Source organism: Hirundo rustica, chromosome Z, assembly GCF_015227805.2.
Source record: "Hirundo rustica isolate bHirRus1 chromosome Z, bHirRus1.pri.v3, whole genome shotgun sequence".
In the NCBI taxonomy this organism is placed as follows: Eukaryota; Metazoa; Chordata; class Aves; order Passeriformes; family Hirundinidae; genus Hirundo; species Hirundo rustica.
Window position 1 is genome coordinate 28,277,159 of NC_053488.1, and position 25,892 is coordinate 28,303,050.

At 37.3% G+C, this 25,892-nt stretch overlaps 1 protein-coding gene across 1 annotated transcript in view; it reads left to right on the plus strand.

The window, feature by feature from the left end:
* JAK2 (Janus kinase 2) overlaps window positions 1–25,892 on the plus strand; it is an 80,198-nt gene that overhangs the window by 473 nt on the left and 53,833 nt on the right. The gene's annotated exons all lie outside the window — the stretch shown is intronic.

Genomic DNA, 25,892 nt, shown 5'->3' on the forward strand with positions numbered 1-25,892 from the left:
TTTAAGAAATCCCATTGTTAAGCAAAATAATATCTTAATTACTTCCCCTATTAAGCAGAGGTATATGTTCAGAAGCAGTAAACATGCATGAATTATCACTATGGTGTTACTGGTTGAAACAATATTTTGCTTATTTCTGGTTAAGAAGAAAATATTATTTCTCATCTAACAGTTCTTTATAATACATTACTGTGATTCTAGAATAGTTACCTGTTGTTTGGTACAGTATCTTTCTCGTCCAGACATAGTTTCCAATTATTCACTGAGCCTTTAGAGGAAGAAACTAAGCAAACAAAACTGCTGCACATCCTCTTGCTGTCAGGGAAGTAAGAAGGTAAATCGTTGTCACCAATGACACTTGGAGGAGAAAGATTTGGTATGCTTACACAGCAAATGGTAGGAAAAAAAAATGTTTAAATTTTTAATTTGAATTTTCTAATATGAATAATACTGCACTACACACAAGATAACTATTTTGAACTTATGAATAAAGTGGTCTTAGTCAAAGACACTGGGATGCAATACAGTATTACGTATATAAGGTTACAAGCATAATATAATCTTACTGTCTCTAAATGGTTTTATTTCTCGTGTTGTAAGAAAAGGAATTTTCCTCATTTATCACAACAACAAAAATACTTCTGCATTCCTTTCTCAGAGTAGTGGAGCATGAGGTGAATTTACAGGCAGAACCAGGAACTCAATAGGATTCTGGAAATAATACGGGCTTAAAGTAAGGAGAGAGCGAGAATGTAAACAGCTTTGTCTCGTCAACCCTCCAGATATGCTTCTCTGTTCATTACCTTCTTACTATCTCTTTACTCTTCTTTTTCAGAACTTTTCTCTCATGTTCAACCACATCTCTCCTGTTGAGGCTTTGTTGTTTTCTTACATTTCTTCCTCTGGTGCCATTAATAAAGCAGGCATTTTCTGTTCTGCCCCTTATCAAGTGGGTTTTAAAATTGTTTTCTGATCTTGACAGTAGTCAATATCTGACCTACTTGGAATCAAGCTTCATGGCCCAAATCTAGCCAAGTATTTTGTCTTTCAGTTTACATTGCTGAAACAACCTTTTATCTTTCTGCATTTGTTGTCGTCATATTTTCTATAGCAAATTCCCCAGTCAAGTTTTGAGTGCCTTTGGAGAGAAACCGGGAAGAAAATAAGATAACCAAAAAGCACTTTACAGCACTTAAATATTATTAGACTTGCAAGCTGGGCTAAGCTGTATTAAGATTGTCTGTGGGGTTGGGAAGTTGTTTTTTAGTTGGAGGAGAAAGGTTGCTGGTTTTGAAGAAGAAATTAGTTTTGATTTGTTAGTGGAAAAAACCAAAATGCTTGTGAAAAACAGATTGTGAGAAGACTCAGTTCTGTTAGCCTCAGTGGGTAAGGGTGTGGTATTTTGATTAGAATTTCTTTTGAAGTGTGAGGAAGGAGAAGTATCGATATTTTGTCTGGAAGGAAAACAGAAACTGGCAGGTTGCTTGGTAGTAGATGAGAACTCATGTTTAGACTGAATACACAGGTTATGATAGGAAGTCAAAATGTATTTACAAATGAGGGAAAGAAAATACAGATGATAGGTAATGAAGAAGGTGCAAGAAACCCTGAAATTAATTCAGTTGGTTAGAGCATGACACTAATAATGCTGAGCTTGTGGGTTCAATCCCCACACAGACCACTCACTTAAAACTTGGACTCAGTGATCCCTGTGAATCCTTTCCAACTCGGAGTATTTAGTGATTCTTAAAGTTACAAGTGCCCTTGCTTTGAGTGTGAAGTGTCACAAAACTGAACTGAATGTTCTGTGAAGGTGTGGGTAGATGAGTGGTTCTGTATGAAAATACAGATAGGTGCAAGTCCTTGTATGTCTTTTTAACTTTAACTGTTACTGTACACATTTAATTATTCCAGCAGTAGTAACTGTTGGAAAGTACTGTGTAATGTCAAATTTCATTGAGGCTGTGTTGAGAGTGGAGAGGTCCTTTGTGATAGGACTTTGAAAATGTTCTCTTATAACCTCACTATAGAAAATTGATCTAGGAAAAAGTTGATTCTGGTAGGTGATTGAAACAGGCATTCATGCTATCTGCGAGTGTTTTGCTCAGTTTTGATTCACCATAGTTGAGTGTCAGACTCTGGCTGTATGTGAACATTAAAGATTTTATAATTTAAACTGAAATTTTCTGTAAACTGTAGTGTTTATTTCCTCAGAAAATGCTGTATCTTATATATGTGTGCACACAATCCTTACTTCTTTTTCACCAATATCTTTATGGTTTCTTGACAGGGGAATAAGCAGAAATACATATTTCAGATTGGAGTCCTTTTATTTTTAGGCCACGTGATGGAATAAAATAGCATCTTAATAAACCTTTCATTTATGACATCTTCATCTACTGACAAGATCACGTACAGGATTGGTTTTGCAATGACAATTTGTAATCTCTCATTTCCTGCTTGTTCCTGCATACTTTTATTTTAAAGTTCTGTTTTATCTGTGTAATGGATGAAGCTCTTTTGAAGTCATAATTAAAATATTGGATCACAGTACTTATTCACTGAATTGCTATATAATATAACTGTTTGTTACTGAAACAATTATCCATAAGTATACTGCTGTAAATGCATCATTTACTGTAAAATGTTATACAATTCTATTGCTTTTATGAGATGGCATCTTTAATAGGGCATCATACATAATATTAGTTATTCTGTATTTTAAATTATGACATGCCTCTCTTTCATGGAATATTGGAATCAGTTCTAGGTAATGATTACAATGTCATAAACTTTCAGAATGTGATAGAACATTTCAAATGTGTTATGACCAGTGCTACTGTTTCTGCTAGTTTCAAAACATTCCAAAAGTACTCTTGGTGTTCAGCAAGTAGATCATCAAAATGCTACGGCTGGACTAGTTCACACAAAATCTGGCTTTAGCAAATCTCATTATATGATTACAACCATACTTAAAGCATTAAATTGTGTGTACAAGTAATGAAAGAAATGGCAGGTCAGCTGTGGATTATACAGACTGTGGGAGTGTCAGTTTGTTAATTTGTCTTTTCATTTTTGTCCTTGTAACATGAAAAGCCTAGTTGACTTAAGAACATCATGTTTACTGTCAAGACTACTATGATAACTAGACCATTTATTTAGAACAGATGCATGATGTGTAGACTTGATAACAGCAATACATCATTTGACATTTGCAATGGTGTGTTTCTTTCACACAAAAACCCAGAAGATTAAAAAAACCCTCTTATGTAATTTTTAGCTCACTGATAGTACTGAGGAACTAATGAAATCAGTAATCTAAATTTTATTGCAGACAGAAATGAAGTAATTTGCAGTGCAGAAGTAAGACAAAAATGGCAGCTTTCTTTGTGGCAACACTACTGTTACTGATTACATGAAAATTACTTTTCTATAACCTTTTTCTAGGTATATTTCCTTATATATTCTAGGGTTTATATAATTTTTTAACTTGTTTCCCCATTAGAAGACACTCTTTGAGTGTTGCCTGTTTGCAGATAATCCTGTCTTTTAAAGTTCAGTTGCCACATAAATAGCCTGATCAATAATTTCTCTTTGCAATGGGTTATTTAAAATTACTGACTTGAGAGCCGTTACACAAGAAGACACTGAAGATTATCAACTCTAAAAGCAACTTGCATGCTCTTGAGTGATAAAGAAATGAAATACCAGGGAGAGCTGGCTCTTTTGTCTTCCACCAAAAGGAAAAAAAAAAACAAACCCAAACCTCTCAGAGGAGCAGAACAAGTTCCTTTGAGGACTGCAGCTGCTAGGAAAGGAAGGAGGAAATAGGAAATGGGGAATGCCCTGAATAAACAAAGGAAAAGGAACTTAAAGTGGAGAAGTTTTACAAAATACAAAATAGAGCAGGGATATAGAGTAAAGTGGAAAGAAGAAAAGCAGGTTTCTTTTTCTCCTCCTTTTTCTGTCCTTTAGTCTTTTTCAGGGCAGGGCGAGGGTTATGATGCATAAGAGAGAAGGTAGGAACAAAACAAAAAAAAACCAAAAAAACCCCCCCCCCCCAAAAAAAAAAAAAACCAACAAAAAAACCAACAACAACAACAACAAAAAAACCCAAAACAAAACAAAAAAAAACAAACCCACAAAAAAAGGCGGTAATTTAGCTGCCAGCATAATTATAGTACTGCTGGACTAAAGGCTCAGCTTGAGAAGTATTTAGAGGTTTTGTAGGACCAGTACAAGCAATATATTTGCATTTGTATGGTAAGGGGAAAAATACTTAACCACTTGCCCAAGTCAAGCTACTGCAAAGGTCATGAAATAAAGGGCCAGTAAGGAGCCCTCAGTAGTTGAGCAAAGGCAGAAAGGACTGGTTAGAGAGCAGCTATAGCTCTAGGAAGGCAGTTGGACTGCATATGGGACTGCTTTGGATTTGTAAAAGGAATAAGATGTAATGATATTACATCATCTGGTTTGGTCACAGTGAAAACCACCCTTGTTTCAATAACATGTCCATTCACCAGGATGTGGCCTCTGATGCGTGAAGCTTTTGACTACCTAACTGATCTCTCCTGTATTAGTGACTCGGCAAAAGTTTCCGTCAGTTAGTCACAAACACATAAAAGCAGAGTGAAAAGGACGACAACCATACAAGTGTTTCTGTGTTTGGTTATAGAGTAGAATTGTAATATGGTGAGATAGACAACATTAATAGGAAAGGGGTTTGGCGAGGCTGAGATGAGAAGGTATATGAAAGCTTGCTGTCACTCTTACCAACACCTACAAACAAGAGGACTGAGGTCCTTGAGCAGAAAACACTGAGGAGAGAGGGGTTAAAAGTTTGGAGCACTGACACTTTCTTCCATGTCAAAGGCCTAGCAGACATATTCTTGAAGGGCTTAATAAAATGGGGTTTTCAGTGCTGCAGTGATCCTCTTTTGACTGAGTTAAAGGATGATTGAATTAATTGGAGTTGAGTACCATATATGAAGAATGCCAGTAAGTTTTTATTTGTCATTGCTTTATTTCTAGTACTTTTTCCAGAGTGAGAAGGGGTGGCAACATCATTGTACCTAGTTACTAAGTATTGTTGCAGTACTTAAGTAATTAAAAGAAATACTCTTTTGGCGATACAACATATAGGCGGCTTTCATCAAAGCAAGTCTGTTATTTGATTGTATTCACTATAAAATAAGGTCCCTAAAATACTAAGAATGAAAGAATAATCATAACTGCAAATGTGCTTACAGCTTCAATGTTTTGAAGTGCTTCTGAATAGGCTCTGCATCTGGATCACTTTTTTTTTTTTTTTTTTTTTTTTTTTTTTTTTTTTTTTTTTTTCCCCTGCTGGTTGGTATAATAGTTCCACAATATATCCTGGTAAAAAAAAAAAAAAAAAAAAAAAAAAAAAAAAAAAAAAAAAAAAAAAAAAAAAAGTGGTTTCAAATCCTTTTTTATCTTTATGTGGAATCCAGAAAGAAACTATTTCCAGGAATCAGTCTGCATCTGTGTGTTAGGTTGTTCCCTCCCACTTGCAGGTTGAGTTTGTTGGTCATTGATGTTACCTGGAGAGTAAAATATTACTTTCTCTTATGTAGTCTAGCAAAATTTATTGTAGAGTATTATGAAACATGAAGTTTGAGGAAAGGGGTTCTCTCATTTAAAATTTGGTCGGCACCGCCTGGGAAAAAATCATGTTACCTCAAAGAAAGTTTGAAACTGAACCAGCTACTTTGTGTTTAGTTTTGTTGCAGAGCAAAATTTCTATATAAAAGTGGAATTTTGGGTTACTGTTCCTTCTTTCATATTCAGGTCTTGCAATTGTTTATCAGACTTTTGCAAGTTAGAAACTGTTTCAGCAAGTTTAGTGATTGTGCCAAATATGTACAACTTCAATGAAGACAGCAAATGTTTATGAATTATATCCTTGTTCTTTGATGTAGTCCTGAATTTTTGCAGTTGCTAAGCATTTTTATGTTCATAATTTGTTGTCTAGATAGTCTTTAAGCTAGAATAATTGTAAATAAATGCAGATACTGTAGAACCGTTCGTTGGTGGTTTTTTTTTTTTGTTTTTTTTTTGTTCCCCCCCCCCCCCCCGCCCCGCCCCAGCCAGGTTGTACATAAGGTTTCCACCCACAATGACTAAGTCCTTTATATATTTGAAATAGATAAGTAAAATTGAATGTGCATCATATTTATTATACGTTTGTATGTATAAAGAACACATAATCCAATCCATACATATAGGTAGCTCTTACAAGATGTGTTTACTGCTCAGTTATATTGAAAATTAGTACTCAATTCAGCTCTCACAATACCAGGAGTTACTGTGATGACTGTTTTTCAGGGCATGCTCAATTATTTCCTAAGTGTAGCCTGCATTTCTCTTGAGTATCTAACTTAACATTGATATCACTAAAATGCATTTCTTTTAAAAGAAAGTTCTATTTGAAAGGCTTCTATCTAATTTTGTCTGATTATGCAATCCAGTTCAAAGCTTCTTAATACTAGACCATTCCAACACTGGCATGCTGGAAAAAGTTCAGTGAAGTACTACCAAAGATGAATATGGCTGGAGTACCTGATGTACTATGGGCTGAGGGAATTGTGTTTTTTTATTTGGAGAGGTCTAAGGAGACATCTGTTTGTTGTCTTCAGCTACCTGATGAGAGACTATAAAAATATGCAGCTGGACTTTTTTTTGAAGGTACAGGGTGTTTGGATGAGAGAAAACAAACGTAAGGAGCGTGGGAAATTTTTGTTAGGTATTAAGGAATCTTTTTTCAGTGGGAGCACAGTCAAACGCTGGAACTAGCTGTTCAGAGAAGTTGTGAACTATCCACCTCTGAACACAGTAAAATTTTTGCTAGACAGGCTTTGAGCCTGGTATAATTTGACCCTATTTTGAACAGGGCTAATAGACCAAATGGCCACTGTAAGTCCCTTCCAACTATATTAATCTATGATTTATTATTATTGCTATTATTATTTTTATTATTATGCTGTACTTTTTTTCACTTTCACATGTAATAATTGTGACTTTCAGTTTTGTTGCTATATAAAAATGGTATATTGTTTCACATCAAAGAAAATATTTGCTTAAGTTACACCTATGTATGAATAATCATAATGTTTGGGTAAATTATATTGCTTGGGTTTGATTCCTTTTTGATTATTACTTTGAGACTCTAGTTAGTGTATCTAACAACCTTTCTGAAGTGCGGGTTTTTCTTGTTTCTCAAAGTGGATTGCAATATGGGATTTTAAGTCTAAATCTCTGCAAATGTCTGCTGAACCTGTATGGATACTTGTGGTTAAATTAGATGCCTCGCTATGCAGAAAGTATGCTCATGGCCTTTTTTCTGTATGAAACATTTTATTTTCAGATTTTCCTTGAGTATCTTTCTAAGAAAATAAAAGTTTCCAGCCACAAAGCAGCTTTTTCTTAACTCTACTGGTTTTTCTGCAGATTTAGAGAAACTTTGATTTTCAGTGGTGCATTTTCAAGTAGGACACATTTTAAAGCTGGTGTATGGCAGTTAGAGTGGAACATGTTCCCATACATGTCTGCATCTGTGCTAGCAGTCCTGTGGTTTTGGAGTGAAAAAAGTGTAGAAAACTTGAGCCAATGAAAACTTTTAAATAGTACTAACTGAAACTGGTTTACTGCATGTTTTTCCAGTACAAAGACAAGTGCTGAGCAAGTAGGGAGCAATTAGGAATACCAGGTGAAAGGGAGAATAAGACTTTAGCTTTACAGGATTTCACAGATTAAGCTAATGTGAAACCAGTGCAATCAAAAAAACTAGACCACACTAACCTTCATAAATTTGGTACTAGAGTTAGTTAATAGTTAATTACAGTAACGTTAGGTTTTGATGATGTTAGAATAGCAGTGTGGCTGGATTTGTAGGCATTCAGAGTTAGTTGAGCCACTCATTAAGTTCTGAACATATCCCTCTTACAGGTAAATTTTCAAGTAAATGCCCTTGGTTCACTGTACTTTTATCTCTTTGACATGTTTATAGAATAGGTATCTTTCACAGTTTCTCTGTTTTTTAATGGGGTTTAAATGGTTAAATGTATCTATTCATATACTGAAAGATAGCATGTAGAAGAGTTAATTGGAAAGTTGAGAATTGAAATGAGATTTGTTTGGACTTCATAAATTACATGTTGATCCCTCGCATTCAAAAGGTTTTGTTTGAATTTGAAGTAATGTTAACACTTGCCTCCCCTGCTTCCACAGATTTGCTAGCAGCTCATGTATTTCAGTAGTGTAAATTGTGTTGCTGTTTTTAAAAGTGCCACTTCCATATAAGAACTTTTTCAGAACTCTTCATAAATGCATTCTTCTCATGTGTTGCCAGGAGGCTTACCACTTTTGTATGAGAATCGAACTAATGTGTTTGTGTGGGTTCAGTTCTCGTGTCAGTTTGTGTGTGTACCACATCTGCATACCTTATATCTTATGTTGTTAATTAAGGCTGCCCCTACTGCTGTTCCAGAAGGTCTGTGTTGACTAGTGCCCCATTCGAGGTGCAGACTTTCCAGTTTGTGCAGCTCTCTCTGCTGGTCAGCCTGTATAATAAGTTATGCCTAATTAAAGCACTGCCAGGATTTTTTCCTTTAGTGTATGCCTGTCTTTTCCTACGTAAGGGTCAGGAGGCTTCATTGGAGACGGTCAATTGCCTTCCTCAAGTCCTTTAAAGATCTCTGGGTAATTAACTCTGGTAGTTCTGCCTCACCCCGTGTTGTGTTCCAGTGTGAGTCATTGTCCTTGCCAAATGGATCTGCAGTCCTGCCTGATTTTGCTGCTATATTCTGTGTCTTTCCAGGGAATGAAATGGCTTGCATGCTTTGTTTCCCCTTCTTTTTTACGTGGTTATATTAGTATGGAGTTGTTATTTTATAATGACTTAGGTCATGCAATGACTGCTTGTGTATGTATTTTTTCTTCTCTGAAAATGCCTATCAGGTGTCCTGCTTTGAGTTTGATTAAATTCCATGGAAGTTGACTTCATGACTGGCTGATCATGAATCTCTGTCTTTTAAGTTAGTGAGTTACACTGATTCCCTTCCCTTTTTGGGTCACAGAAGAAGAGTGCTAGTCAGTGGGATGGGAGAAAGAAAAAAAATGTAGAAAGTGACAAAAAAAAGATGGAGAAAGGAAATATTGGAGGAAACAGATGAAATGAGGAAATGAGGTTTGAGTGTTCTTAAGGTTAATAATTTGTGGAGAAATAAGTCAGAATTTTTAACTTAATTCTAGGACCTTAATATCTTCTGGTCTGATGATTTTCATGTCTGAAGGGACAAGCACTTTTATCATTTTTCAGAGTCATAGAATTGCTATGACTAGAAAAGATCTCTGAGATTGAGTCCAGCCATTAACCCTGTGCTCACCACTAAATGATATCCCTGAAGTGCCACATCCACATGCCTTTTGAACACTTTCAGGGATGATGATTCCACTGCCTCCATGGGCAACTTGTTCCAATGCCTGACTGCTCTTTCCGTGAGGACATTTTTCCCAATATCCAATCTAAATCTCCTCATGTACAGCTTAAGGCCATTTCCTCTTGTGCTGTCACTTGTTACCTGGAAGAAGATACCAAACCCCACCTCACTATGACCTCTTTTCAGGTAGTTGTAGAAAGGAACTAGGTAGTTGTAGAGAGGAAAGTGGTTGTTTTCAGGTGTTTCTTGTAAAGACCCCAAGGTTGGAGTTTTTTATTCATCTTGGCTTAAAATATTTGTAGATCTTGGAACAATACTCTGGGGAAGTATTGTTGTGGGCTTGTTCTACTCCTAAGCTCTTTTCTGGGCACTTATTCCTGGCTGCCACTAGAAGAGCTAGATGAGCCTTTGGTCTCATCCTGTATACCTGCTCTGAAACAAATGAACCAACAAATGGCTCAGGAAACTTACTGTTGCCTGTTGTACTCTAGGTAGAGAAAAAAATACAAGTTACAGAATAGTTCCATCAGCAGTTGAAAATTAGTCTGAAGTCATACAATGCACTAGACATTGAGAGTAGCTGAGAAAAGACTCAGACTCAAAGAGTGTTTAAAGTTGGAAGGGTCCAGTGTGGTTAATCTGGTCGAACCTCTCTTCTCAAGCAGGGCCATCGCAGAGCACATGGCATAGGATTCTGATTCTGTCCAGACAGTTCTTGGATATCTCCAGAAAGGAAGACTCTACAGCCTTTCTGGACAATCTGTTCCAGTGCACAGTCAACTGCACAGTAAAGAAATTCATTCTTGTATCCAGGTAGAACTTCGGTTGCTGTTACTCTGCCTTTTCTTATCTCATTGCTGTTTCCAGTAACTTGTTCTTATCTCAGCCTGTGCTTGTCACCTTTTGTGCCTCCAGTTCTCAACTCTGTCCTGCCAGAGCAGGAAAGGAAGATCAGGTAAGTGGTGTTGGTTTGGGAGAACGCTGGTGGGGGCACCGAACTGAGGAGTACCATTCCTTAACCACAACAAAGTTTAGAAAAGGAAATTATGCCTAAGTACATCTAATTAGCTTTCTGTGCATTAAGTCAAAGCCACTCCAAAGTGGCTGTAAATGCATTTTCATAAATAAGTAAAAGACCCTTAATTGCTGTTGCTAAATTCTCTAGAGATATTTCAAAACTGGGGTTGGATTTACAGATGTCACAATTTGTTAGATAGCAGTTTGAGGAAAAGAAGAAAGGAATGCTTCATATATCTGAAAGAAACAGAAGGGGCAGACTAAGAAAGAAATGTTTCATAACTAGTGAGTGTGAAAAATTAAGCTTTTTTTTTAAAATTATTCAGTAGTTACAGTGGAATGTAGGTGTTCCAGAAATACTTACTGGTACTCCTTCATTGTAGAAGTAACAGTAGCAGCTCAGAGTACTAGGATATGAAAGACCAGAGAATGGTGAGGAAAGCACATAGTTAGGAATTCAGGTTTTGAATTGAGAAAGATCCCTGTTCTGAATCTTCAACAAAAAAAGGAGGAAAGGGATTCAGTTAGGCAAAGGCTGTAGTGCAAAATGCATGCAACAGAATACCTTTCTGATGATGTGTCTGTCCAAAAAACTGTGGCCCATGTTTATTAGTTTAGTTGCCAAGTTCACATACTTGAAAATTATATGCCCATAAGTACTAATTAATTTTTCTCATGCTGTCTATGATAGTGAAGAATGTCAGTCTGTGGAAGTTTTGTTGAAAGCTGTTGTATTGTGGTATGTCTTCAGTGGGTACTGGGCTTCAAGCAAACACTGCAAGCAAAATCCAAGGAAGTATCAAGTAGTAGTAAGAAAGAACTTGGTAGGCTTCCCTCTTGTCAGTTTCTTTTCCTGTCCAGTTGAATCTGGGCAGTAGTTGATAGGAAATTTATGTTACATACTGGTACTAAAGGGAAATTAAATATTTCAAGCTCATCGCTTGGTAGTCTAGGGAAATTTAATAATCACAAAATCATTTGTGATTAACTGTTTCTTGCTGTGATATGATCACAATGCAAATACTTCATCCATTGTAGAACTGCATACTATTAATAAAAAAGTCTTTTGCAATATAGGCAAGTACTTGAAGTAGAAAAGCAGTTATCTTTGAATTGAATTCGTCTGAAAAACTGAAAGAAAGAGAACTGTTTTAAAGGCAGGTACTTGTCTCTAATTTCCCATAAATCCATCATACATGTTATGATAATTTTATGTAAAGCAGCTGAGGAAAGGAGATGTACTGCAATAGTGTTTAATTAACTTTGAAGGCTGAATAGATAAAACATGCACTAACATCCCACATGCACATTGTAGGAGGGTTTGTTGTGTGTTCGGTGTAATACAGCCCTTTTCAAACTTAAATGAACAGAATGACTGAGAAATCATGCTGTTGAAAGACCAATATTAACTTAGCATTGATAGGTGAGAATCAGTTGTGTTGCTCCTGCTTTTAGTGCTTCTGAACATCCAGGCTTGTTTCTCTGCAGTCAGTGCTTTTACCTCTTCAACTTCTGTATGGCTGCACAGCCTTCAGACTCCTATTACAAAAGCAAGGTAGGTTAGGATGAAAGCTGTGACAAGACAGAAGAAAATGACAAACTGCTTTAGAAGCTGTTGGGAGCTGACTGTCCTTCAAGACCACCAGTGCTTTGTTAGAGCATTGAAACTCATAGTAGTGATTTTATATGTTGACTAGAGAAAAATTGGCTTGCATGGATGTATTTTATAAACCAATGTTATATCAGTTGGCACAACTTGCTGAAGCATCTTCACCACCCTGTTAGGTTGGGTGTTTTAAAAGCTCTATAGAAAACTATGTACTTTCCTTCCAGGAGGAAGCAAAACTGCTTTATCTGAGCAAGATGTTTGCACACCCTTCCCAAGAAAAATTAGAACAGGTGTGAAATCCATACCTGTGAATTTGTGGACTGTGCAGAACTTTTTTTTTCAATTAAATTTTGTATATACTTTTGAGAAAGCCAGAAAATAAAATAATTTATTTCATTCATAATATGTTCCAGGTGTTAAGGAAATAACATAGCTACTTTGTTCTCTCTCCATTCTGTTTGAGAGTGGCAGATCAGAGGGTACCCAGCTGGAGCCACAAGGATTAGAGCTCCTTTGTTCTCTGGAGGATTGTGTTTTTACAAGTATTTACTGTTCTGGTTTCTTTCAGTAGGGCTAGTTGGCTCTGCAACAGGTAACATTTGCCAGCAGTTGAGACTAAACAATCTTATTTCTATCATTAGGAACATGCAAAGGATGCTATAGGGACATAGAATGATGGAGGCTGGAAAAGACCCCAAGTCCGGCCTTTGACTGAACACCACCGTGCCCACTAAAACCATAGCATAAAGTCTACATCTTTGAACTCCTCCAGGGTTGGTGAATCCATCACTCCCTGAGCAGCCTGTTCCAATGCTTAACCACTCTTTCAGTGAATAATTTTTTTCCTTATATCCAACTTGAACCTCTCTATGCACAACCTGAGTAATTTCCCCTTGTTCTGTCACTTGTTACTTGGGAGAAGGGACTGAACACTGCCTTTCAACAACCTCCTTTCTCAGAGCAGCTATAGAGACTGGTTAGGTCACCCCTGAAACCCCTTATCCCCAGGCTAAATAACCTCAGCTCCTTCAGCTGCTCCTCACAGTATTTATGCTCCAGACCCTTCGTGAGCTCCACTGCTCTTCTCTGGACATGCTCCAGCACTTCAATATCCTTGACATAAAGGGGCCAATACTGGCCACAGGATTCAAGGTGTGGCTTCACCACTGCCAAATACAGGAGGCAGTCAGTGTCCTGGTTCCTCCTGGTACATGGTTTCTTGTGCCAGGGTGGCTGAAATTCATTAAGAAATAGCAGTCACTTCTACTGGTATTTTTTCTCACTCCACAGTGGGAGGATTAAAACAGTGATTAAAACTTTTTTTTTTTAACATCTGTGTTAACTCAGTCTTGCTCAAGGGCTCCATTGAAAGACTCCTTAAACCTTCTCCTTTTTATCTTCTCCAAATTACCTCCTGGTCTTTGGTTTTTATTTTTTTCTGTTGCTTCCTCTACTTTTATGTCAGTTTAAAATATGTAAAATTTGTAAGTTTCATTTGTTCTACCTTAATTAAAAAAAAAGGCCTGAAAATGTCGGAAATAGGAGGGTGGCACTTTTGATGCTTAAGGGCATTAAACACACTTGTAGTGCTCAAAGGCATGAGCTACCGCTGAGGTTTCCTTCCCATGTTTAAAGAGGGAATAATGACTGAAATCTTCAGCTTAAAGTTCCTAATCACTGCCCCCTGAGGTCAACAATGTGATCTCCTCCCCTATAAACTTTTTCCAGCCCACTAAGAGAATAAATAGATGCTGCATGGAGAGTGACTGAAGAAATATCTGATAAGGCTTAAAAAAATCAATTCTCCTTCCCTGTAGATGGGGAGGGGGAGAGTGGGGGAGGGGAACAGAATGCACTGAACCACCTGTGGTATATTTTTAACTTCAGCTATTCCTATTTCTTATTTCTGCTCATGTGTAGCTGTTATTTGGACCCCATAGGAATGAGCAGTCAGTTAATTTCTTAACCTTAGTATGGGAAGTATTCTTTATCATATGGTCTGCAGTATCTGATTTGTTAGCCTGACAATGCTGGGCCGACTCAACAGAACCCAAGAAAAGTGGAAAAGGAGTGTCCTTGGTGGGGAGGGACATATCATGGTTTAGTTGGATGAGTCTGGGACCTGATGAGGAGAGACCATATTTGCCATAGATAGGAGGGGGATGGAAGAGTCCTAAATACTCTTTTGTACAAGACAATGATATAGAGGTGCAGGAGATTATGTGGGAGAAATATCTCTGCTTTTGCTGGTTTTCTTGATTTTTGTCCAATATGTGACCCAGTGCGCTGTCTTCATCTTCCACCTGAACTGAGTCTCGTGCTTTTGCTTAATCCTCCTGTCATGGAGTATCCCCCTCCTCTGGTGAATGTCGCTGTCTCCCAGCAAATGATCCATGAGAAGATACTTTCTTCTCAGGAGTAGTTGGAACTTTTTTCCCATGTTTTCATTTGTGTTCAGTTATGTTTCCAAAGTTTAAAACATAATGCTCTGGAAGAACTTAATTTTGGCAGGATGCCTTTATTTCCTTCCTCTCTTTGGGTTTTCCTAGGAATCAAATGGCATCCAGACTTCGGTCATGTTTAGTTGTTACCGTTTTCCTATGCCAACCAAGATGAAGCAGGCTCCAACCTTCTATTTTTTTTCATTGGCTTATGCACAAGTGTTGATTTCACCTTGTGTGTATTAAGGTTATGCCTGCCTTTAAATCATGAACTTTTAATTAGTTTTAAACAAGTTAAAATAATCTTTAATTTGTTTTAAAGGAAGTGGAGTAAGTGCTAAATCACTAAGGTTATTTCAGCTAAAATTTGAACCTGGTTTTGTACCCAATTGTGGGTGAGAGAGGAGAGGAGAATTTCTCTTTATAATAAAAGCTTAGCTGGGAGGGGGAGGGGATGGGGAAAGAGGAAAAGCAACTGCTTTTGAGACATGTTTGGGCTCAGACTTGGCATACTAATCTGTACTTTTGACCTAGCAATGCATTCTAAACTTGAAGACTATACAAGCAATATCCAGGTTTTAGAGTAAGGGCTACTCGTATTTTTCTGGAAAATCTGGTGTTTCTAATACACATCATATTGTCCTTTATCTCTCAGTTCACTCTTTTTTTCCCTCAAGGATTTGCTTGTTTTATCTGTTGCCCACTCCTTTTCTTCTTTCTGGTGGAGACTGTGTACAACACGTAAAATGACCTCAAGTCATCAGTGACTCTGCTGTGCTTACATTGCTTGACAGGACATATGGGGATAATTTGGTTTTAGGAAGTTTCCATATCAGATGAGATAGGATTCTTCATCAGAGGAGATATCCTTCCATTACACTGTCTTGCTGTCCACAAAAGCCTGTGTCTGGTAAAAAGAAGCACAAGAACCACTTCTTACATTATTTTGATTTTAGATTCTAGGTTTCTAAAATCCTTTGTCAATTACTGCCATAACCCCTGCTTTACGTTTTTGTCTTTTGCGTCTGGCTGAGATGGAGTTCATTTTCCCACAGATGCCCTCACAGTGCTATGCTTTGCATTGGTACCTACAAAGGTGTTGATAACACACCAGTGTTTTGGCTGCTGCAGAGCAGCTCTGCACAACATCAGCAATGTCTCTCAGTCATTCCACCTCCCACCAGCAGCCTGGGGGTGGCAAAATCTTGGCAGAGGACATAACCAGAACAGCTGACTCAAACTGAGCAAAGGGATATTCTATACCATATGACATCAGCTCAGATATAAAAGCTAAGTAAAGAAGGAGGAAGGGAGAACATTGGTTATGTACAATGTTTGTCTTCCAGAGCAACTGTGATGTATGCTGCACCGTTACTTCCTGGGAAGTGGCTGAACATTGCTTGCTGATGGGAAGTGGAGAATAACAGTTTTTTCCACCTTTTCTCTTACCTGTCCAGCTGAAAAGGGGAGTGGTAGAGTGGCTTAGTGGGCACCTGGCCTCCGCCCAAGGTCAACCTGCGAGACCCTTCTTGCGATCCTACTTGTCTGTCTGAAGTGCCTGGCAGAATCTATCCCAGCCTACACACTATCCTGAGATGTGGTCATGGTGACGTATGCTGCTTGAGCCTGTAGTTAGGTCAAGTGTTAAATGGTGATCCTTGTCTGTGAACAGTTTTCAGGGAGGTGAAAAGGGGAAGTTTCTGGTAAGAGAAAACCTGTTATTCCTGAGTGCAGATGGAAGAATAAATAACAATAGCATGGTTTTATGAGTTTGTTTTATTTACTGCTTGAAATAATGTAGTTCCTATTACATCCTATATAGTAATGGCATTTAGAGTTGGGCAGAACCACAGGCACTAAGAATTTTGTTTCTGCTGTAGGCACAAGCAATATCTTGGTCACCTATGAGGTACTGAGCAATACACCTACAGCTTGTGATAGTGCTGTTCGCAGTAGTGTCACATTTGTTACCTGATTATATCTTCTCTGAACTCTAAAGAGTAATTGAGAATGGAATTAATAAACTGTGCAGAATCACTGTGTTTTGTTAATTTGAGAGGTGTTAAATATATTGATATAGATACATCTGTATATATTAAAATATATACATCTATGTTTTTCTCTCAGTGCCTTTTTTTCCCCCTTTTTAAAACTGCCTTTTTTTTTTTTTTTTTTTTTTTTTTTTCCCCCCCCAGTGTTAAAGCAATTTGGAGATTTTTCAACTATTTACCTTATATGAAAAGAATGATGAGATAAATCTATCTTTGTGATGAATTTTTTTTTCTCTTAAATATTAAATGAAACAAAGAACTTTGTTTACATCTGGTCTACCAGTGGTTCACAGTGTGAGCCTGGGGAAATGATTTAGACCCTTGTATTAGATCCAAAAAGAGAAGTAACAGTGTTTTATGAAAAGCATCCTAGTACTGAACTGCATTGGAAACTGAAAATATTATGGTTATTATGCAGTTACAGACTTATTCAAATACATAGAGATTGTCTAGAATAGGGGAAGTGTTCTGGTGACACTGAGGCTAAGTTTGTCACTGACAGAAGCGTGTTCTTTTTTGTAGCAAAGCTACATTGTGTGGGGCTTTGTTTTTAACCAAATTTGATACTAAAGAGTGCTATCAAGAATCTGAAAAATTAAGCCTTTGCCTGACTTCCATACTTCAGCTAGGGTGTTTTTTTTAAATATTTTATTTCTTTCTGTGTGCCAGTCAAAGGGATATAGTGCCCTGTGACTTTAATGACATGAAACTTAATTCACATATTATTTGGTGGATTGGCAGACATTTATTGTTATGTGTGGTTTGGGCCTGGATGTGGGTGGACTATTTCTTGCATCTACTTGCATCTTGCATCAATGTCCCTACTAAGTACCAATTAAGAAAAAAAAAAAGTACTTAAAAGACTGTTTACTGGTAGATTTGGCAAACCCTGAAGGGCATAGAGGGGAGAGGGATATCCATTTATAGATGCTGGAATGCCGGTCAGAAGTGGTCTACTCTGACATTATTAATTCCTGCCTAGGGTTTTTAATTGACTTTTGTTTGCTATTTGGAATATATATTTAGCAATTCCGAGAACTACTAGTATTTATTGTGATTTGTGCTGTATTAAGAAATATCTTTTGGAGCTCAAAGCATGCATAAAGAGAGGAGAGACCATGGCTGGTTTTAAACTTTGAGTTCATTTCACTGGGCTTCAGCTATTTGTCTTGTAAATGAATGTACAAAACTTAACCTCTCAGAGCAACTGGTTCAGATGGAGACAATTCTTACTCAGTATACTTTGCAAATTGTGAAGAAACTTGCCTGTAATAAACCATGTTGCACTTGTATTCTAGACTTAGCTCCAGCTTATCTAATTATTTGCGTTCGATGAAACAAAAAGTGTCAAAGAGTCTGCAGTATCTTTTACTTGCATTTTTGGGGGGCCTAGCTGGATTTTTCATTGCATCACGGTCACAGCTTACTTTTGTCAACTTTGCATTAGTCACATGCTGCTTTACCTTGGGAAGTGGTTCTTGGGGTCCCTACTTAGTTGCAACAGCTAGTTCCAAAACCTGGGGAGAGGTAGGAAATTCATATTTCATCAGAACTGAGGTGAAGCTGCAAATAACTTTGCAGAATATGCTGAAAAATTCTGTAGAAAACTGAAGGGGCTTGCAAGTTTGAGATGATCTAGAAAAGAGTCCTGCTTCTGCAATTTAGAGGATGGGGTATCTTAGATTATGAGCAGATCACTTCAGGTAGATTCAAATTCCTGTCCACAAGTGGGTGGGAAAATAGTGCTTTTAGACAAGATTAGAACAGTATGATTGCTGAGTTGGAGGGGAGACTTGCAGGGAGAACTGAGGTGCCTTGGTTCACATTACTGAGTTCATATATCTGCAGAGCTTTTGGGTGAGTTCCCACAGTGCTAAAGACATCAAAATGTGGGTGGAAGTCCTAGACTTCAGGGCTCAGAGGCAAAATTTGTGTTGGAGTTTGACTTACGTAATGAGAGACCTGAGTGTTTTCAGATTGTTTTCCTAGTTTTCTGTCATCAGAAAAAATTGTTAGAGGAGTTAAGTAATTGCTCTATGGGAATTTTGCAATGTAACACTTTTATAAACATCTTATCAGTTATTAAATACTGTTGTGCTATAAGTACTTAACCTTTATTTTATAATGCCTTGTCAAAAAGGAACTGACAATAGCACAATCTGTAACAGCACATTTTATAATCCAGAAAATATGTCTGGTCTTCTGTATATCATAGACCAATCAGTTGCATTTGGGTTTTCTTCCTCCCTTCATCAAGTTCAGTAGCATAGAATTATCTAAAACCTATTTTGCAACAGTGCGTCTATTCTTCATGTTGTAAAATCAGGAGCACGGAATCTACTTCTTTCTTAACTGGTTTTTTGGGTTTTTTTCAGTAGTTAGGCATTCTTGTTTCTGAGAGGAAAAAATGGTATTTAATTTCTTTTTTAAATAGGTATTTGTTCAAAAGCTATTGTATATCCCATTTTAACCATTTTCCACTATTTTTTTTATTTCTAGGGTCTGTCAAGTAGTCTGCGTGATCTTTTTAGTCTGGTGGGGCACAGTTTTTATGCTCTTGCCTTCTGCAGTTTTCTTACAGTGCTTCAGGATATAATTTCAAAAATAATGAAGAAAGGTTTGTGTCGTTCTTGTTTCAGAGCTGGGGGAAAGGCAATGTGAATATAGGCAATTCTAAGTTTATCTTAAATTGGAATATTTTTCTCTTTAGAAGTGACGTGTACTTTGTACACTTCATGTTTCTTTACATGCTTAATCATGCTCAAAGCAGAGTTCTGTAAGTATTGGAGATGCAAGATAAGATGTTCAAATGTGTATCTAGTAAAAATGTTCAAGAGGAAACAAAATATTTGAAATGGTACATTGTGAAGATATGTTTTCTTAGCTTAGTGTTTCCTTCTCCTTGTCACTTCTAATAGACTTCTGCAGAATCTCTGCTAGTGGTATATTTTATGAAAAACCTTTGTTTACTTTCAGTGCCCTGGGTTTTCTGGCCTGCCTTTTTTTCTAACAATCTGCGTTCATAAAGATAACATGATCTTGGCAAAGCATGTAGTGCAGTATCTTTGCAAAAGCGGTCTGGTATTTCAGATAGGGAACAAGTGGAGAACTCACAGGCCACTGATGTTTAAAGAAACATTAAATAAACTATCAAGCAAGTGCATTTTCCTGAATTGTAAAGATAAAGCATCAACTTTGCTGTCATAAATTATTCAGCAACATGAAGCATTAACGTAGGATTTTAAAAAAGAATGTGTTCTTTTGTAAAAACGCTTGTTCTACTGAAGCGTAACAAGAAGCTGCAATATTTATATAATATCTCTCTGTATAATTACAATATTTATTTATTGATATAAATATTTATTTATATATTGATACAGTAATTGAACTCTGAATCATCATTTAATAGGTTTGTGAATGCATTTACATAGTCTTGACTTCACTATTTAATCAAACTTCTAAAGAAATAATTTGATTTCAAATATTTCTGTGGCAGTTTCTTGAATATCTCAAAGTGTTGCTTGTAGGTCTCAGGCGGCCTTCGTTATGTTTTGTTGTCTCATATTATGTGACTAGGCCCTGACTCTCTAGGGATTTGTCAAAGTACCTAGTCATAACCTTGCTGAAACTGTATAGGATCTAAGTTGGAGAGCAGGGAGGGAAGTTTTGTGGTTTTGTGTTTGTTTTTTCTTTTGTTGGATTTTTGGGGGCTCTTTTGGGGGATTTTTTTGTTTGTTTCTTTGCTTGGTTTTTTTGGGGGGAAGGGTGTCTTTTAAGGCAAGGTTGTAAATAATATTAGTGTCTGGGTTCCTGTAACTGATGTGTCATTGTGAAGAGCCAGCTTGGTTTCCTTTACAAAACTTTAGGCAGTTTTCCGAAGATGAGGAGGAAGGAGGGCCATGACACCAAAATCCCCTAGAAACCCCTGCACTTTGAGGAGGGGATTTGTATGGTGAAATTTGCATTAGATTTGACCTTTTGATATACAATTTCTTAACAAAAGCTGAAAAAGCAGGGTAGACTGAAGAAAGTATTTCTGGAGAGTCCAGAGGAGACACTGACTCCTATTGCTCTTGGCTGTTTGGAAGAGTTTGCTGATTCATTCTGACTTAACTGTTATCCTGTTTACATGCTGACAGTTATTTCTGCAAAGAGCTAATTTGTTGAAGCACGTGTTTCCAGATTCTGTTCAGATAGTGTAGCTGGTGTAGGAGTAGTTCCTTCATCTAGATGTTTTCACATTTTTGATGTCTCTGTCTCAGATTTACTAGATTTGTTTTCCCCCATATTTTTTCACAGAAAAAATTGTTACAGGAATTGAGGGAATGCATGTTTTACCACTCAGGCTATTATCACAATTTTCTTGTTCAAGACTACTTTATCCTTTGCTTTGGTCAGGTGATGAAAACAGTGAGAGGAAAGAAGCAAAATAACCTATGAAATCGGGGGCAGCAGGAGTGATAACTTAGAAACATTATGGAGAGCATAGCAGATCTTTTTGTTGTTTCTAAGTCTGTAGGCAGAAGAGCTGGTTGGGGTTATGATTATTATATTCTCCATGGTACTTTACTGTGTATGGCAGAAGGTAAAGGTGTACTTTTAATCTCTAAAGATAAATATTTAGAAGTTTGGCAAAGAGTAGTAGTTTCAGTTGTGATATTCTAGAGTTGAAACTAGAGGCACCATTTCACCTAGAATGATAGAAGGAAGAGACCTAGTGATACTATTCTATGGAATTATTTCCCACTTAAGTGACTGCAAATTTAATTAAACAGTCTTTGAGGTTTGAATAACAGATTTTTTTCTTAAGATGTTCTGATCTTGGGCAGGAATTAGGATCATTCATACCAAACACCACCCCCCCCCCTTTTTTTTTTTTAACGTTCATTCTGTCTTTCATGTTACTAAATGCAATCTGTGTTGAAAGAGAAAAGTCACAAAATAAACCTTGAAGGTGAAAGCATGTTTTAAACATTGTTCTGACACTTCTTGCCTTTAGAATGGCTCTTCCTCTTTCTGTTTACCTCCTACTTGCCAAGAGGAGACTTATTGATGTCACCGCCCTTTCCCCCTACTACACAATCTTGTGCTCCTGGTTCTCAGGAAAATTTTAGCTCTTCAGCCTTCTTGAGCTCTGCATGTAGGGTTAACACATTGGGCAGTTACTGTAGAGGCAGTAGTTTTACTAAGCTCAGAGGAGGGAAGTTGCCAAACTGGGGAAGTGAGATAAGAGTTCAAGAAAATGGAGATGACAGAATTCAGAAGGAAGCCCAAAAGAGTTTAACTTTTTGAAATCCAGGTCTTGGAAAAACCTTCCTGGATAAATGCAACCAGGGCAATTTATACTAATAGCCAATGGCAACTGGTAAGAGTTCTGACTGGTTTTCCTCACAGAAATGCGTGCTATGAGAAATTCTTTTTCTTTTTCAGGGAAGAGAACCTTGTAATTTTTACCAGTAGATAAGTCTGCTTGATTAAACAGTTGTGTTGATATTTGCTTAGAAGATAATATTTTTCATAGACTCAGAACTTCAGAGTGCATCTGTAGTGGGAGAGCACAAAGAACTTTGTCAAAGGCCTGACGTCTTTCAGAAGTACCAGACTACTGCAAGTGGTGGGTCTTGGCTGTTCTATCTATTCCACAGTTAAGCTGCTAAAATCAGAATGTACCTGGGAAAACACTGCCTGCCACAGAAGGCTGGTTTAAAACCTATCCATTGTGATACAGCTGGTTCCTGCTGGTGCCACTCCTCAGCACTCACTGACTGCAGCATGAAATGTGTATGATTTGTGATAGCTTAGCAAAGCCTGGATGGTTCTTGACATCATCTGTAAACTGACATCTGTTTTGCAACTGTTGGTGCTATTCTTTGGTGCTGCAGTACTGTAGCGACAAGTGCTGGTTCATGTTTTTGCAAATTGCTCTTCAATATGACAGCAGGAATTGCATTTGGGACAGAATAGCTAGCTTTCTTCAAGTGTCTTCCAGCATCACCCTCCTAACTGTCTCAATCTTGCAACATTTAAGAAAGTGAAGTCATTTCAGACTATTTCACTGTTGTAATTTTTACTTTTGTTTGCACTTCTAGTATTTATTTTAACTTACGAGTGTACCTGTAACTATCTTATCTCTAGAGGTTGTTGAAGGGTTTTTCCCCAAGACAATATTTTTAAGAAAAATGCCTTTTAAAAAAATACTTCTTTTTTTCCTGCTTTGGTGGTTTGTTGGAATTTTTTTTTTTTCACTGAAGCTTTTTTTATAATTTCCTAACTTCTTCATAATGCATTGATAGTTTTTCCTGTGTAGAAACTGGTGCTTTGATTGTTCACTGTGGAACAGTAGTTCACTATTTTTTTGTAACCAAAAGCCTAACCAAAGCCAACTGCTTGCTACTGAATGAGACCAGTAACAAGCAGTCCTGCTTTTCCTTTGAATTAATTTCCTCCATGTGCACAGGAGCACTGGCAATTCCTATTTAATGCCTTTCTGAAAGAAATCAAAGAATCAGTTCGGGAAGACCTGTGCTCTATTAAGTAACTTTTGTTCCATGATCTGTGCTATTAAACAGTACTCAGTTTTCAATATTTTCAATACAGTTTAAAAAAAAAATTAAAAAATCAAGTATGATGTGGTGAAAATCACACTTGTGAACTTGAGAAAATATCACTTCAGTCCTAATTTTGGTATTGTCATCTTTTGTTGCACCACTTTTAAAGAATTTGGGAGATATATAAGAGAATAAAGGTAAATTGGTGATATTATTCATATGCTTCATGCAAAAGGTCATCCCAAACCATTATCATTGCCTTTCCTGTGTCTTCTGTGTGTGTTGGGGGTTAAGTTTTCCTGTGGAATTTTCCCCCCCCCCCCATAAGTTGCTAGGAGACTAAATACTGATAGTTAAAGGGTGCTGAACCCGGACAAAGGAAGCTGATCACTTCGTTTTTGGGGGAGGGAAAAGGCTCCCGGGAGCTGAGGGTGGGGGGCTGGCTGCTCTCGGATTTCCGTGGAGGATGGTCAGGCGACGGGTAGCTGCGTGGAATCCACGGTTAACGGAGGAATCTGGTCCTGGGAATTCTATCATCTGTTGGAGCGCCCAGGAATTCGGAGTTTCTTCGCTGTCCTGCTGGATTTTGGGTCAGCCCGGGTCCAGCTGCTGCAGGCTCTCCGGCACTGCCCACTCTGCCTGCCAGGGCACCCCGCTGCCTGCCGAGGACAATCCACTGCTTCCAGCCATCGGCGCCGGGGTTTCCACCGCTTGCCCCTCGGAGTTCTTGGTTCTGTTTTACTATTATTATAATTGCTGTTGTTGTTTGTCTGTCCTGTTATAGTTACTAGTAAAGGACTGCTATTCCTTTCCCCATAGCTCTGACTGAAAAGTTTTTTTTTAGTCTTCTAAATTATAAAATACGGAGAGAAGGATTTGAATTCCCCATTCCTAGAGAAGCTTGCCTCTCCCTAGCAGACACCTGTCTTTTCAAACCAGGACAGTGTGTATAAAGATATACGGATAATGGTGGCTCTGAATGGCCTAAGGGCCCTCAGATGCCATTATCTGGGCACATAATCTTTGCCAAATGATTGGGCAACTGTTTGAATTGCTTGGAAATTTTCTGATGAAATAGACTTTTGCTGAAATTTATCAACGTGGTGAAACTGGTTTTGCAGATATGGACCAACTTTCTCCAAAGTTCTAATGGAACCTAACCAGAGCTATTGCTTCTGGGCAGGTCTTTGGTACCAGATTACTTCCCTGGTAACTCACCTAAGTGTGGTGTTGAGACTTCTACCTGAGTTTGGTGTTCATTAATTTTCTGAGAGCAGCCCCAGTTGGTTTTCTTTCTGCAATAAGTACAGCAATTACTTCACCTTCATTCTGTTGTGAAGAACTTAGAAATCACAATTTTAAAATACCTAACCAGAATGGAAAGGTTATAATCCTCATTTTAACTTCTATCCACTTAGTCACAGTGTGGCATGTCAGTGGATCAGGCCAGGACTATTACTCTTTTCTGACGCAAAAGGTCATGGACTGAATTGTGGATACTGGTAGTGGTTTTCCAAGTGAAAACTAAGCAAATGTTATCATCTTTGCTTCTCTATTTTTTTCCCATGTTTTGCCACAGATATGTTAATCTGTCACCTTCCTTATGTATTTGCTTGCTACCATATGCATTCAAATTTTGGTGCATTAAAAATTCTTGTGTGCTGTTAGTATACAGCTGATAAAACAGGAAAACTCATTTGGAGTTACTTTTTGGGCTTGTTTCTTTTAGGAGCAGTTGGTTTTTTGTGTGACTTTAACTCATGGCAGGACAACTATAGGCAGAGCATATTAGAAAAAATGATCATGAAAACTGAAGATGCGCTCCTTGTTCACTAAATGTCTTTGAATATGCCTTAGAACAATATTTTATATTTTTGTGAAAACTTTTTTAAGGTCAGAATGAATATTAATTCATAATTAATTAAAACAACAGTTTTAATGCAGGAGATGGTGCATTTAAGGCACAAATTAACTTTATTTATGCACTTGGCACCTGTTATCCAAATAATGGAAAAAAGTTCTCAGACTTTCCAGATTGCTTAATATTTTCAAAAGTATTATTGAATATTTTGACAAAGTTATTCAGGAGAATATTTTCATATGAATATGTATTGGAAATATATGAATCTGTTGCTGTGAATTTTTTGTGAAATTCTTGCTTAATTTCACAAAAATGCTGACTGAACAAAGTCTTCATAACCTCTTGTTGGTCCATTAAAAAGCACTATCATTCTGTACAAGGTGATGTTTTAAAAATAGAGTAGTTTATTTCCTGTCAGGATAGTGTATGCATTTGGTTCCTTGAATTTAGTATAATTTTTGTTTTTAAAGCAACCCACTGAAACAAACTTGCATATGCAAAGAAAATCAGACCAGATTTGCCACAATACCACGTCGTATATGAAGAATATGAAAACTATTTTTATTGTCGTAAGATTTTAAACTTTTGATAACATAACAATCCATGCTAAGCACATGTTATGGGCAAGCTTAACTATGTCCCATTTGTCTGTGTATTCAAACTGAACTGCAAAGACTATAATTAAATATTAAGTATACATATTAAGTGTAAATCAAACAAACTAGCCAAAATAATGACAAGCAGGAAGATGACTGTTTTTCTTAGTCTAAGTTTAGATTTAGAGGTAAAAAATTTTTTTTGGTTGTCTTGGAACAAGACATATAACACCCTTTAGAACCTCATGATATTCTATTACTACTGAATAATGTATAGATTTCTTGGCACTTTTTATGATACTTTGCTG